At 44.7% G+C, this 15,000-nt stretch overlaps 1 non-coding gene across 1 annotated transcript; it reads right to left on the reverse strand.

Moving 5' to 3' along the window:
* Positions 1 to 7,164: 7,164 nt before the first annotated feature.
* On the reverse strand, positions 7,165 to 7,283 carry LOC134543860 (5S ribosomal RNA). Its single transcript, XR_010077309.1, has one exon. It is a non-coding gene; the product is annotated as a 5S ribosomal RNA (ribosomal RNA).
* Positions 7,284 to 15,000: the final 7,717 nt, after the last annotated feature.

A 15,000-nucleotide genomic window follows, 5' to 3' on the forward strand; every position in this document is an offset into this window, starting at 1 on the left:
AGGTCCTGGAGGTAACAGAATCGCAGTCTGAGTCGGGGTATGTGCCTGTGTCCATGGTTGCGTCCGTGTTGTCCTGGGAGGAAACGATTAAATTTATGGTGCCGTGCCTAACGGACTGAAAACTGCCGCCAGGATAGGCTGCGCCGGGTGGTGTTTTGTCTGGCATGGACTTGGCTGGGGGTCCCTGCTCGCTCATTCCGCCAACCCCCCTCAGGGCCGGCCCTAAGGCCCGGTCGCGGGAGGGGCAGGAAGCCACGGGTGTGTCCTGTGTTCGGTGTTCTTTAGGGGCAGTCTGAAGAAAGTGTTGTAAATCTATTACGCTGTAAGAGGACTCGCCGCTGACCCAAACGGGCTAGGCTCGAGGTGGCCGTTCGGGATTTATAACTTCCCTCAGGCCGGCTGTCACTCTTGTGTCCGCGAGCTAAGAATCGAAGCGATGCGCAGAGAGGAGGCAGGGCCGCACTCCGACGATGCTCTCGACTCGGTAGCTGTGATGGAAGTGAGCTGCTCGGCCGCCTCTGTCGTTAGTTTCTATGGATCGACTTCTGTGCTGTGATTGGCTGTTCTCGCCAGCCAATGGAGATGCCGGGCCAATCGCAGTGCACCACAGCTTTAACAAAACTGTTGAAATTTTTACAGCACGCGCAGATCGGCGCTGGGACTCGCAGTGTACACATCGCAGGAAGCTCTCTGACTGCTCCGCCTGGGGGTTCATTGCCTCTGACGGCGCGGAAGGGGGGCGAAATGCATTGTGTAGGCCGAGTACCAGGGGCGCAGTGACTGGCTGCTACCGATCGCGTCCGCGGGTGGCGGATAGCGGAGCTCCAGCTGTGATGAGCAGCTGGAGTTGTCAGGAATACACAAATACTGACTCGCGGACCAATCAGAGGCGTCACTGGTGGCTTGGGCGGCCTGGAGAAGACACAAGTTTCGCCAGAAGCAGACCGTCGGGATCGCTGCAGCCCTTTTCATGGCTCGCTGGCGTCACACACAAAACTGGGGGCAACGCGAAATACCGTGGCGTCAGTTAGGGGGTGAATGGTATCGCCCTGCCCCATGTCATGAAAGGCTAACTGCACGCACGAAGAAAGAAGCGGACAGCGAGAGGCGAAGAATCGACAGGCTGCCCGACCATGAGTGCGCGCGGCGCGGCGCGGGCTCTGGCTTGCCTGCGGGCCTGCGAGAGTTCGTGCCGCGGCCGCGAGAGGCGCGGCGGAGCTGCGTGTTCCGCGCGCGGCCGCCAGGCTGCGGGCGGGGCGCGCAGTTCGCTGTGAGTCGGCAGGGCCTCTGCAGGCGCGCGCGCGAAAGCGAGCCTGTGGGTGCTCTGTCGGGCCTATATGCAGGCCGGCCCTCAGCCACTCATTGCACTCGGCCTCACCATCCGAGTCGCCCTAAACATGCGTGCTGCCTGCCACGCACTACAGGCCATCAGGCCGCTACATCCGCCTACAGTTGCTGCGGCCCGGCAGCTGTAGGCTATGCTACCTAAATCCCGCTCCCCGTTTCCCCTCGGGCCATCGGGCGAGCGCTAACTTCTTAAACCGGGCAGTAGGTTTTTCTCCAGTGCGATCGCTGGTTTTACTACTGCATCCCACTTTGCTACTCCCTGCGAACTGCCGGGGCGCTAATTGCCGCGCCCCTGCAGTGTTTCGCATATTAAATTCACTCGCGGGCAGGTGGCCTCACTCACGAGAGTGATGGAGGGCACCAGCCATTGGCTTACTTTACTACGAAACGCGTATAGGTCCTAGACCTGGAACGTACTAAGATTCCTCCCGTAAAATCACTCCCACTAGGTGTTGGACTCGCAATCACTTCGGTTGTGCGAGACAGACTTCAGCGTGGAGGGGCTGTTGTCAAAAAAAAAAAAAAAAAAAAAATTACAGCACGCGCAGACGGACCACGATGGCGCGCACGAAGCAGACGGCTCGTAAATCTACTGGAGGCAAAGCGCCGCGCAAGCAGCTGGCCACCAAGGCGGCTCGCAAGAGCGCGCCGGCCACGGGGGGAGTGAAGAAGCCACATCGCTACCGCCCTGGCACTGTCGCGCTGCGAGAAATCAGGCGCTACCAGAAAAGTACCGAGCTGCTTATCCGCAAGCTGCCCTTCCAGCGCCTGGTGCGAGAGATCGCCCAGGACTTCAAGACAGACTTGCGCTTCCAGAGCTCGGCCGTCATGGCGCTGCAGGAGGCCAGCGAGGCTTACCTGGTGGGGCTCTTCGAGGACACCAATTTGTGCGCCATCCACGCCAAGAGGGTCACCATCATGCCCAAGGACATCCAGCTTGCCCGGCGTATCCGTGGCGAGCGTGCTTGAGTTCCTTGCCATTTTTTTTGCAAGGGGGAAAAAAAAAAACAGCCCTTATTAGGGCTAAAAATAACTGTCAAATTTGAAAGGAAAACAGTTGTCTGGCTTTTTGTACCTATTAGCTGTCGTTGACCTTTACCCAGCCAATAATATATTACATTAATAAGAATTTGGAAAAACCCAGTTATAGTGTCTGTGTTTTGAGGTGGTTGTTTATATTGTACACAAAAGATTTGCACACAATGCAATGTATTCTGCATAGGAAATAAAAACTCTTCAAACAGTGCCTGTCTGCAGTAGCAGCACCATCAGCAGCAGCAGCAGCAGCAGCAGCATAAAGTTCACCATTAATACCCTGAGACCTAATCCTTACAAAAAAAATATGTGTGTGTGTGTGTGTATATATGTGTATATATATATATATGCTGAAATAAGAGTGAGATGTTTGTAAGACGTTTTCCTGCTTAAAAACTTTAAATAATTTTGCACCTAAACTATACACACAATGTAATTGATAAATTTCTTTATTTATTTATTTATTTCCCCCGCTTCAAATACCATAAGAAATTTTTTAACCAGAATTTTACCTAACGGCAGAGGTGTGGCTATAGGAGGCAATGATTGCAACAACTGATACCTTCATGACTAGTATTGTTGGCCCTTAGAAGGGCCGATAAGGTGGTACAGTGCCACAGAAAGTGCCAGCGGTCCTGCTGGCATCTTCATTTCCGCTTTGGGGCTGCTTTCTTGGGCGACTTGCTCTTTGGGGCAACCTTCTTTGGCTTTGGAGCACGGGGTTTCTTCGTGGGAGGTTTGGACACCTTTTTTGCCTTTGAAGGTGCCTTCTTGGGCTTGGGGGTTGCAGCTGCTGCCTTTTTTTTCTTTTCTGCTGTAGGCGGAGTCTTCTTGACTGGTTTCTTGCCCACCGCTGCCTTCTTGGCTACGGATCGCTTCTTTTCCTTAGGGGCAGCTGCACCACGCTTGCCGCTTGGAGCCTTGGGCTGGTCCGGAGCACCGGTGGTCCCTGAAGCCAGCTTGAAGGAGCCAGACGCACCCTTGCCTTTGGTTTGGACAAGCTCGCCGCTAGCCACTGCTGCCTTCAAGTATTTCTTGATGAAAGGTGCCAGCTTTTCCGCATCTACTTTGTAGGTAGAGGCGACGTATTTCTTGATGGCTTGCAGTGATGAGCCGCCCCTTTCCTTGAGGCTCTTGATCGCAGAGGCCACCATTTCAGATGTGCGCGGGTGCGCGGGCTTGGCTCGTGGCTTCTTCGACGCAGCCTTGCCTTTCTTCGGGGAAGCTGCCTGTGATGGGGCAACAGCTGGTGCTGCAGTCGCTGCTGCGGTATCTGCCATGACGAGACTGATCCTACAGAATGCAAGAGCAAAGTGAAAATAAAATTTTTCTCTCTGCAAATATCTGGTTACCCAATTTTCTGGTTGCGGACGGTTCAGAAAATTCTCGATGCCTTGCTCACGTAGGGAGCAGCGCACTTTGGACAGCGAAAGTAATGTAGGGCTTCTTTAGCACTGATTTTTCAATGTTTTCTAAATGTCAGCAGTCTACGATGACATAATAAGCAGTTCCACTAATAGTGTAATTTTTTTATGGCAGCTGCACTGTTTAATTTGCACTGCGAGCTGTTTAAATTTACTGCTACACCAAACAGGGAACTTTTCATTTGCAGATGTTATTCAAGGAATCAAATACGTAATTTGTGCTGGAATCACTTGAAAATGGTTAAATTAACTTAGGTATACTTTAGTGTATAGTATGCTGAAAATGTGGAGATAATTTCATGAAGGCTGTTTGCTGTGGAAGCACTAGCAAATCACCTTGTTCAGTGCCACCTGGAATGGCTTTCTTCGTGCACCTCCAAGGATGATGTGATTATTATTGTGAGTAAATTTTGTTTACATTTTCATTGTGTGAATAATAAAACTTTTAACTGTACACACAACAAGCATTTCACTTGGATCTGATGCATTCTCAAGAGTGCAGTTTCTGTTTAGCTTTTAAAACTGGCTGCCCTTCAATTCACTCAAGGTGCAGATGCAAGTTGCTGATGAAGTATTCCACACACATGCTACATTGGAGAAATATTTTAATAAAAATTAAAACTCTTGCAGGATTTCGAATAAAAACTATCCTATTTATCCCTTCTATGTTTTGGTACTGCGAAATTGAGAGAGGTAAGTAAGTTGTGAGGTTATTTTTACTTGCTTGCATGTGAGGTTAGCAGAGCAAAAATATTTTTGAAATTGCAGATACATGGTCACTTTATTTCGTTGCAAACATTTATAAGCTCGTAATCTTATTTAAAGTCTCCATACTTAATGCGTTTGGAAAACCTTCTTTCTCTCAATTTTACAATGGAACAAAATTTTACTTGTATGTGTACATTAATTCCATCTCTAAATGATGTAGGTTTACGCACCGAGATCAGGTACATTGTAGAGAGAAAAACACACGAGTACCTGCTTATTTTGAAGTTTTAATGAGTATATTAAAAAAAAAAAAAAAAACGATAAAAATATAATTGAAAAAGTATATTATTCACGTATTTTTGAGGATGAGGGGAGGGGGTGTTTTTGTCCGATGGTCGTTTATCTTTAAAGAAATTTCCGTTGGACCTGTGCGTTCTTGCTCTGCCAATTCTCGAAAAATGAAATATTTTAAGTCGTCTTTTATGTGCTAACTTCATTATATTTGGCTGCATTCGTATTTTTATTAGTTTTGAAACATTCATGTCACGGAAAATAATCATAAACCAGGACAAAAACGTTTTGACTAAATGTTCTAGGTTGGTTGTAAAACATTTTCTTATTTTATTTCACATCGGAAACATCTGTTAAGTTGTAAGCTTTGTAATGAATGCGACAGTCACTTGTTCGCTGAAGTGTTTGTTTAAGAAATTAGTATTGTAAATTTGTTTATGGTCTTGTTAAATGAAATTTTAAGTGAAATCATTTGGGAAAACAGAGGCTACAGGAATTTTCAACACAACTTGATGACCGACGTTGTGACTAGTGTGGGAGTGTGTGCTCGTGTAAATATCAATTTTTCTTACTCCTCGTGCCGGTCAACAGGAAAACAGCGAGTGTGTTATCTCATCGCGGGCGTGTGATTGCGTGTGGTAAATTGTGCTAGGTTAATTACCGCAAAACTCCACTGTGTGCAAATATGTAGTGTGTCGCTGTATGCAAATATTTGGTATGTCTTTTTTTTTTTTTTTTTTCAGGCAATACACACTTTGAATTTTACACAATTTCGATGCTGCAACCTAAGTGTATACATGCGAATAGGATTGCTTAAATGAAAAAGTAAAGTAGGAGGTAAGTGCAAATGTTTCCAGGAGGTTATGCACACACAATCTATTTTATGAATTAATAGTTATTATCTAAGAAAATGATAGAAGATTATAAATAATGTGTGCAGAATAATACAGAATTTGCATGTTACACAAAAAAAAAATATATATATATTCCAAATATTGTTAGCAAAATGCACCTAGATTAGTGAGCTGGATTTTTTTTTTTTTTTTGTATTTTTGTTCTGTTGATCCCACGTGGAGTCAAGGCTCCGGGATATAGAACATGTATGTGCAGACAATTAATATTTACATGATGCAAGTTACCAAGAAAAAAAATTTCAAAAAAAAAAAATACATAACATGTTACACAATTTAACTTTATGCAAAACATGAAGCAGCTGTTATCACAAGTCCATTCAACAAATTAACAATTCAATTTCTCTATTATCAATCAAATTAAAGAATAGCTTCAGAGGGTAGGTAGGATATTCTAGAAGAATTTTTTTTACTGTTTTTTTTTTTTAATACTGGTAAATTGTTTTAGTTATTTTCTGTGATATTAAGTTGTAAAGTTTTACTCCCAAGTAATTTAGTCCATTTTCAAATCGCCTAGTGTTATGTTCAACTATCCTCAATTTACTAGCATTTCTGGTGTTATACCTATGTGCGAATATCTAAAAAAAAAAAAAAAAAAAAAAAATAATAATTTTTTTTTTCTTCTTTTTCTTAAGAATGAATAAAAAGTTTCTAGAACGTATTCATTTATGGCAGTCAGGACTTTAAGTTTTTTGAATTTTGGTCTGCAGTTAGATGATTTTTTATCTTTTGTTATTATTCTAATAGCTCCTTTTTTTTTTTTTTTTCCCCCAATGTTATATGGCAGAAAGAGTAGAGCTATGGCTACTGTGACATCATGCATTGATGGGAAGGTTATTGTTGGATAACAAAAATTTAGATGATATAATTTTTATTTTTTTCCATACACAACACATTGCAGGTACAATTTTACAGGTTACAGCTGTACCACCTCTAGTATTGCTGCCGACCATCCAACAAATGAGCACACTAAACAGGCATTGATGACATTGTTATCAACGTCTTTTTGAATCTCTCATTATTATACATAACTGCCCACTGAAACAGAGAAACTTCAAAATAGGTGTGTGTGTGTGTGTTTATATATATATATATATATATATATATATATATATATATATACATATATACATATATACATACATACATACATACATACATACATACATACATATACACTTATATATTTATTTTTTCACTTTGAATTTTGTATGAGGTATACACATGCAAAGATTCACAGCTACTGGGTGGGTGAGTGAGTGAGTGAGTGAGTGAGTGAGTGATTGATTGATTGATTGATTGATTGATTGATTGATTGATTGATTGAGAGAGAGTGAGTGTGTGTGTTAGGGGGGGGGGGGGGGAAATGTGGTGATTGTGGGGGAAAAAAAAATTTAAAATTGAAATTTTTAAAAAAAAATTTTTTTCTGTAGGGTGCAAAATAGTAGTGCCAACGGCACGTGGTGTTCCCAAGCGGTCACCCATCTAAGTACTAACCATGCTCGACGATGCTTAACTTCGGTGATCGGACGAGAACCGGTGTGTTCATCGTGATATGGCCGTTGGCAATGATATAGATGTTTTTTTTTTGCAGTTTGTATTTGCCACTCGAAATAGCTATACCAGGTTTGATTGTTACAAACAACAGGAGAAATCGTGTAATGAACACTCTTTTACTTCCCCCCCCCCCCCCTCCCCACACACAACACCCACCACCCTCACCATCCCAACCACCAAAGCCCTCTTCAAAATACACTCTCACACACACACACAAACCCACACTCTATAACTGATGAACATTACCATAACTTCTTAAAGCCATTAGATAATATTTAACTCAAGAAAGGTATTGTGATATGTTTAAAGAAAGAAAGGTGAAACCTTTAACTTTACCAGCAGGTATTAGTATCACTGAGGTATCTTCTAGGTTGTAGCAGCAATAGTAGTAATAATAATAAAATTAAATAAGGTAATAAAAAAGAAAAGTTATACATGTGATCAAATCATGAATGTATAAAACTGGAATGAATTTAAATTTTTTTTATTTTTCTTCATAGGCTGTTTTGAAATTGATGAGTAAGTGCCTCTTCTTTTAAATTTTTTAATGCTGAACACTGTTACATAAGAGATGAATGTTTAGAAAATTTAAAAAAAAAAAAGCTAGCCCAGCCCCCTCCCCCCCTCACACAAAATCCAAACAAAAAAAAACACCCTCCTTCAAAACATCACATAATCATCCAGCCAGCAGTGCAGACGAGAAATTTGCACTCGGGGCCGCCATTTTGACGATAAATTCTTGCATGGCACACCAAAGGTAGGAAAGAATTTAAAAAAATAAAAATAATGGGCGAGCACCCTCGCGTCTGCCTGTAGAAAATGAAGTTAAAAGTAACATAACCTAAAGACAGGCACACACTAGGGTGCTCCCAGGCGGTTGAGAAATTTTTTCCCGCCAAAAGACTTATATATATTATTTATTTTACTGTTTTTGGCAGGGGGCTATGTCGGTCTGTGTGCAAAGTAGTTCCTACTCCCGCCGCCAGGAGCGCGCGCGGTGGGTAGCGATGTTGTTTTTTCTGCTTTCATTTGTTTATTATTTAGAGGGTTAATGCTATGTAAATGTACGCAAGTTTGGTTATGTGTCGGTAGTTGTGCGAGATTTAATTTCCGAAACGAAATTTGACTTTCATCGGCCTGCATTTCTCACTTATTCGGAAAATACATGTGTGTTTATGTATGTATAATAATCGAGTGATTTTGTAATAATTTGGAAGTTTTGTTTGCGTGTGCGATGTGGGGAAGAAAAGGTGTGCACACGAGTCCTAGGGCTATATTTTTTTTTATTGCGAAATATTTACTTCATGTGGTGAAAAATTTTAAATTATTTGTGATGCAAGTGAAATTTTTTTTTTTTTTCAGTTGGGTGATGTGTTTGTCCTCGTTTGTGTGCAAGGAAGCAAACATGCTGAAGGTAAGGGGCCATAAATGACACTTTAAAATATTAGTTTACCATTAATTTTGGTTAAATATTAAATTGCCATATAAGTAAAATCATGTCAACTGTTGTATTCCACCCAGTATAAGCTGTTAGTAATGGGTACTTAATATAAATAGAATAAATGTAAGCATTTTCGTCTGCATGAAAATTCACTTTTTTTTTGGATCCATTTGTACTGTGGGTAGTTAAATAGTACATTATGTTGTTTTTACTTCGAAGTACAAAACATCTTGTGCATGATTGCAAATTCAAACGCAGTTAAGCATAATATGAATTCGAATTATGTGTGTGTGTGTGTGTATATATATATTTTTTTTTCAGTTTTTTTTTTTTTTTTTTTTTTTTTTTTTTTTTTTTTTTTTTTACTGTGTCCAGTTTTAGCACAAATGGAATTATTTTCAAAGTGAATCGATGCAACTGGTCTTTGCCATTAATATTGATATATGATCTAACTAAATTAAATAGAAAGGATTTTTTTATTTATTTTTTTATATATATAAATATATTTGTAGCAATGTACTAATGACCACAGAAGTAAGCAAAAAAAATATATATATATATATATATCTCAGCCAGTAAACCATGCGTCTTAAAGACTTTTTTTAATGAAAATATTTCTGCCTTGGTTAAGCTTACATTTACTATCATAGGGATTGAGGGAATTGTAGAACAGCAGCAGAAGCATTTCCTTTCATGATCATGTTCTTGGTCCTGAAAAGGACCGTTTATGTAAGCATGTGCACACCAGACCTGCTCACTTGGAGCTGGTGTATTTGGTGACAGCCTTGGTGCCCTCGCTGACAGCGTGCTTGGCCAGCTCCCCGGGCAGCAGCAGTCTCACGGCCGTCTGTATCTCGCGGCTGGTGATGGTGGAGCGCTTGTTGTAGTGGGCGAGGCGGCTGGCCTCTGCCGCGATGCGCTCGAAAATGTCGTTCACGAAACTGTTCATGATGCTCATGGCCTTAGATGATATGCCAGTGTCCGGATGAACTTGCTTCAACACTTTGTAGATGTAGATTGCGTAGCTTTCCTTCCTCTTGCGCTTCTTTTTCTTGTCGCCCTTCGAGATGTTTTTCTGGGCCTTGCCCGCCTTTTTGGCTGCCTTACCGCTCGTCTTGGGGGGCATCGTAGGTCTGAGCTGTGCCGCTGTCGCTAGATGAGTGAGACGGGAATTTTTTTTTTTTTTTTTTTTTTTTTTTTTGCATAGCCCCTCCACGCTAAAGCCAGTCCCACACAACCGAAGTGATTGTGGGCCCTCCTATAAAAATGGGAGTGATGTGACGAGAGGAAATTTATGCGTGCCAGGTGGGACCTATACGCTTACTTTAGATACTGAAAAAGTGCCAGTGCCACTCCCCACTCCTGCGGGGGAGGGGGGAGTAGCGCGGCGACGTGCGTCTGGCGCGAAGCAAGACTGCAGGAGCACGGGAATTAGTGCTCCGGCAGGCATAGGGGTTTAGCAAATGGGTTGGCAGCAGTAAACCAGCGATCGCACTGGAGGAAACCTGCTACCCGGTAGTGAAAATGTCCGCCCGGATATCCCAGAGGGGAGGAGGGGGAAAATTGGATAAGGTATAACGCATCTGCCTGGGATGGCCAGATGCGTTATGTTGGTGTAACCTGGTTACTTGTACATGGCAGGAACATGGAATTTGAAGATTGGTCTCAGCAACGCCGAGTGCGCCAGTCCGTCGGCGCGACCTGCAACTAAAATAACATAAACGTAAGAGTACACAGCACACGATGATTCATGCTGCGAAATTACAGGAGATCGTGCAGTGGGGACCTGACACAGGCACTGTGGTTGGCGTCTCTGTGACACATAGGACGGGGTTGTTAGATTTTATGACGAGAAAAAAAAATTTTTAATCGTAGCACTAAAATCTAACACTGTGAAGAAATAACACTGAAAGAAATTTTATTTATGTTGCGAAAGAATGTTTGTAACACTAAATAATTTTTAATGGGTTTAGGGGTGGCAATCTTGGGGAGAAAATGATGTACTCTGCAGTCGGCGAGTCGCTGTGGTAGGGGAAGGGAGTTGCTAAAATTAGGACGAGAAAGAATATTAATCGTAGCACTAATATCTAACACTGGGAGGAAGGAACACTTGGGAATATTTAATTTTACGTTGCGAAATAATTTTTAACACTAATTATATACAGTGGGTGCTGTGGAGGGCAAACTTGGGGAGAAGCTGACGATCTCTGCAGTCGGCGCGCCGCTCACATGGCTGCAGGCACTATGGGCGGTGTCTCTGCATACACTGTAGCGAAGCACAAGGCAGAAGATCGTTGGAATGTGGTGTGATTGATTGCGTGAGAGTTGCTAAATTCGATGGTAAAAGACCGAAGCACTAGGTGTAGTGCAGAAAAAGTTGTAATGAAAACTGAAGTGACTTCCCTGCGCGGGCGCACGGGAATGGAACTAAGTGAAAGTTTTCTATACCGTCCAAAACCGCGCGCGACTACCTCGAGCCACGCCCCCTCGCGCGCTCGCAGCCAATCAGCGCTGTTTCGGTCGGTGGTTGTGAATTTCTTGTGTGCGCTGCCGCGGAATTACGGCGGCTTCTCGCACAACACGTGTTTTGGTCTCTTGTGTGTTCTTGAATCTTCAGGTTTATATTTTCCAAGGCTACGAATGAGTGGATTGGAGTGTGTGGCAGATTGGGAATAAAAGGATGACGATAGTTTAAAGTATATTCGCTGAAGTGTGTCCATGTGTAGCTCCTTGTGTATGAGTGCTGTGGGGACATAGATAGGCACTTGTGCGACTCTTCTGAGAGCTTTATTTTGCGCAGATTGCAGTGAGCGGAGATTTGTGTTGGAGGCATAGCTCCAAGCTGGGGCTGCATAGGTCATAATAGGCCTTATACATGCCTGATATAAAAGCTTACCGTTTGTTGTGGAGATGCTGCTCTTGTGATTTAGGAGAGGATATAATTGCGCGAGCCTCGCATAGGCCTTGGCTCGTTTGTTTTGAATGTGTTGTTTCCATGTAAGCCTGGCATCCATGAGTACACCCAGGTATTCCACACAGGGGTAGAAAGAGATTGCGGCATTGAAAAGTGATAGTAGTGGCAGATGTTCTGGAACATGGCGCTTGGTAAAAATAATGGCCTTTGATTTTCCTACGTTGACTGCAGTTTTCCACTTTGTAAACCATTGCTGCAGTAGGTTTAGTGCTGCCTGTACTCTCTGCAGTGCAGCCGCAGGCCTCACAGAGCTTGAATATAGCATCGTATCATCTGCATAGCACGCTACTTCTACCCCCTGTGGGAAGGCTGGGAAGTCTGCCACATAGATGTTGAATAATAAGGGGCCTAGAACACTGCCCTGTGGTACACCAGCCTTGATGGAACGGCGTGTAGAGGTGGCACCTGGGATGCAGGCATGGAAGTGTCGTTCATGTAGGTAAGAATCTAGTGTGCGGACATATGTGTCAGGGATGTGTGCTGTGTGAAGTTTATAGATTAGGCCTTCATGCCACACACGATCGAAGGCCTTTTCTATGTCTAGAAATGTCGCAGCAGTGTACTGTCTCCAGTCAAAGGATAGTGTGATCTGTTCAACTATCCGCACCAGTTGGTGGGTTGTTGAGTGCCCCGCTCTGAAACCGAACTGGTAGTCAGGGAGAGTGTGATTTTGTTCCAGATTTTGTTGGATGCGGCTGGTGAGGATTTTCTCAGCTATTTTTGAGAGTGTATTGAGGAGGCTGATGGGACGATAGCTGTTAGGGAGGCGGGGATCTTTACCAGGCTTGGGGAGTAGGATGACTTTGGCGTTTTTCCACACAGTTGGCCATGTATTGGTGTTTAGTATGCCATTTATGCAGGTGGCTATTGCCTGCAGAGCTGGGTCCTGTAGTTGTTTTAGGACGATCGTAGGTATCTTGTCCATGCCAGGTGCCTTGTTGTTTTTTAGTGATTTTATTACTCTCCTCACTTCCTCAGGAGAGGTGAGTACAGGCTCCTCCAGGAGGGGTGAGTTCCTGATTTGGCTGACCTGGTCATTTACATGTATTTCATGCTCTGGATCTGTGGGCTGAACGTTTGGCTGGAAGGCAAGTTCTTGGCTGTCCGCCAGCGCTGCCACTTTGTCTGTGGGTGTGTAGGCGACGCCTCCAGTCGGGAGTTGGATAGGAGGGATAGTGATAGGTTTTTTGGAGAGTGATTTGGTTAGTTTCCAGAGGGAGTTGTCCTGTGTGGTGAGGTTGAAAAGTTTCTCGTCCCATACTCTGGCCCTATGAAGTGCGAGCTGATTGTTTACTTCTGTCTGCAGGTGTTGAAAAATCCTCTTCAAGGCTGGGCATCTGTTTCTCTGCCATCTCCGACGTGCTTGGTTCTTGTCTGTGATGAGCTCCTTTATGTAGAGTGGAAGTGTCGCCGGGTCAGCTGTTCGTTTTGAAAGTGGGACAGATACATTTATGGCTTCCGCAACTACCTGTGTGAGGGAGGCGGAATAGGATTGGAGGTCATTTGGGGAGGAAATGATGGCAACAGGATTAATGTGTTTTTCAATGTAGCTATTTAATTTATTCCAGTTTGCTTTATGGTAGTTGCGGCTTGTTTTAGGTTGCGTTGCTAGCGAGTCGGTATTTTCAAGCGTAGCAATAACTGGCATATGATCTGAGTGAAGCTCGTAGATTACTTCTAGTTCATAAATAAAATTTGTGTTCATATAAATGGTTATGTCTAGTACATCTGGTGTCTGGAGTGAGGAGGTGGGGTAGCGGGTGGGGTGATAGGGAGCGCACACCATGTATGTGCTCTGTTCCTGGTGTCGAAACAATGTGTGTCCATTTGCAGTGACCCGTGCGCAGTTCCAGGAGGGGTGCTTGGCGTTTAGGTCCCCTAGCAACAGAAAGGAGGGTGTGAATGTTGCCAGAGCCTGCAGGTTTTCTGTTTTTAATGATTTTCCTGGTGGGGCATAGGCAGCAATGACTGTGCAGGGCCTGCCATTTATAGTGACTGAGGCTGCTACTGCCTCCATCATGCCTAGGTCTGGAGTTTGTATAGTGTGGTGTAAGATGGTGGATTTTATTGCTAGAGCAACCCCTCCCCCCTGGGCTGTGCGATCCTTCCTGTGTATAATGTAACCCTGTAGTCTGAATGTGTCTGTGGGTGCCAGGTGTGTTTCTGTAAGAGCTAAAATGTGGATGTCGTGTTCCCGAAGAAATAACTCTAGCTCCTGTGTTTTGTGGCGGACACTGTTTGCATTCCATGTGGCAATATTTTTGATGGTGATGGTATGATTAATGTGTGGGTGCATGTGCAACGTCGGACATGGCAGTGATGAGCTCAACTGCAAGGCGGACTCTGTGTTCAAGGGGGACAGTAGTGTCTAACCAGGCTGTGAGGAGGTTGACAAGTTTTGTGGCTATGTCCATGTGGATTGGTTGTGTTGTGGCAATTTTTGTGAGAGTGCCCTTAAGCACTGAGCACGCCTTGAAGTTAGTGTCTGTCTGCGCTTGCGTAACCTCCATTGGGGGCAGTGGCAGCGGGAGGTTGGCAGTTATTGGTTGCGCCGGCTGGGCAACTGGAACTGGAACAGGCTGGCTGGCAGCAACAGCGGTGGCAGGATGTTGCTGCGCCGGGGCAGGTTGCTGAGTTGGTGCAGTTTGCCTGGCATTTTCACGCAGTGCAGCCTGCAGTTCAGTCAGCCGCGTTTGCTGCGGCTCACTGTTCTTAGGCTGCTGTGCTGGTCTGCGTGGCTCTTGTCTGCGTTGTTGCTGTTGCTGGGGTTGCTGCGTGTGATTGTGGTACGCAGCTCTGGCGTTTCTTTGCCTCTGCCCTCGTTGTTGACGTGGGGACCATGCAAGTGCATCGGGGTAGTCTTCCTCGTCGAGGCCTTGAAACCTATTGTTGGTTTGGGCTGGCCAGTGCTGCTCTCTTGGCAGACTTCTGGCCCTTCGACCATGGCGGACTTGTTGCCAGCCATCACTGTCCGCCTGATGGTTAGCTTGTCGAGATGGTATGTGTTGTGGTTGTGGTGCTTGTCTGCCCGGTTGTCTTGTATGTTGGTAATAGTTATTATTAGGGGCAGTCTGCCGCAGATTGGGGGCGCCTCTGTCCCTAGGCCGGCGACGTGCCATGGCCTTGAGGTACTCAGGGCAGCCCCTGAATCTGGCATTGTGGCCCTGTTGGCAGTTTACGCATTTTGGCGGATTTGAGCAGCCCTGTTGGTGCTTGTGCGGCCCTGCACACTGGGGGCACGCGATCCTGAAATGGCATTGCTTAGACACATGCCCGAGCTGGCAGCAGTTGCCACACTGCAATGGCGCATTT

The sequence above is a fragment of the Bacillus rossius genome, unplaced genomic scaffold (genome assembly GCF_032445375.1).
Source record: "Bacillus rossius redtenbacheri isolate Brsri unplaced genomic scaffold, Brsri_v3 Brsri_v3_scf22, whole genome shotgun sequence".
NCBI classification, from domain to species: Eukaryota; Metazoa; Arthropoda; class Insecta; order Phasmatodea; family Bacillidae; genus Bacillus; species Bacillus rossius.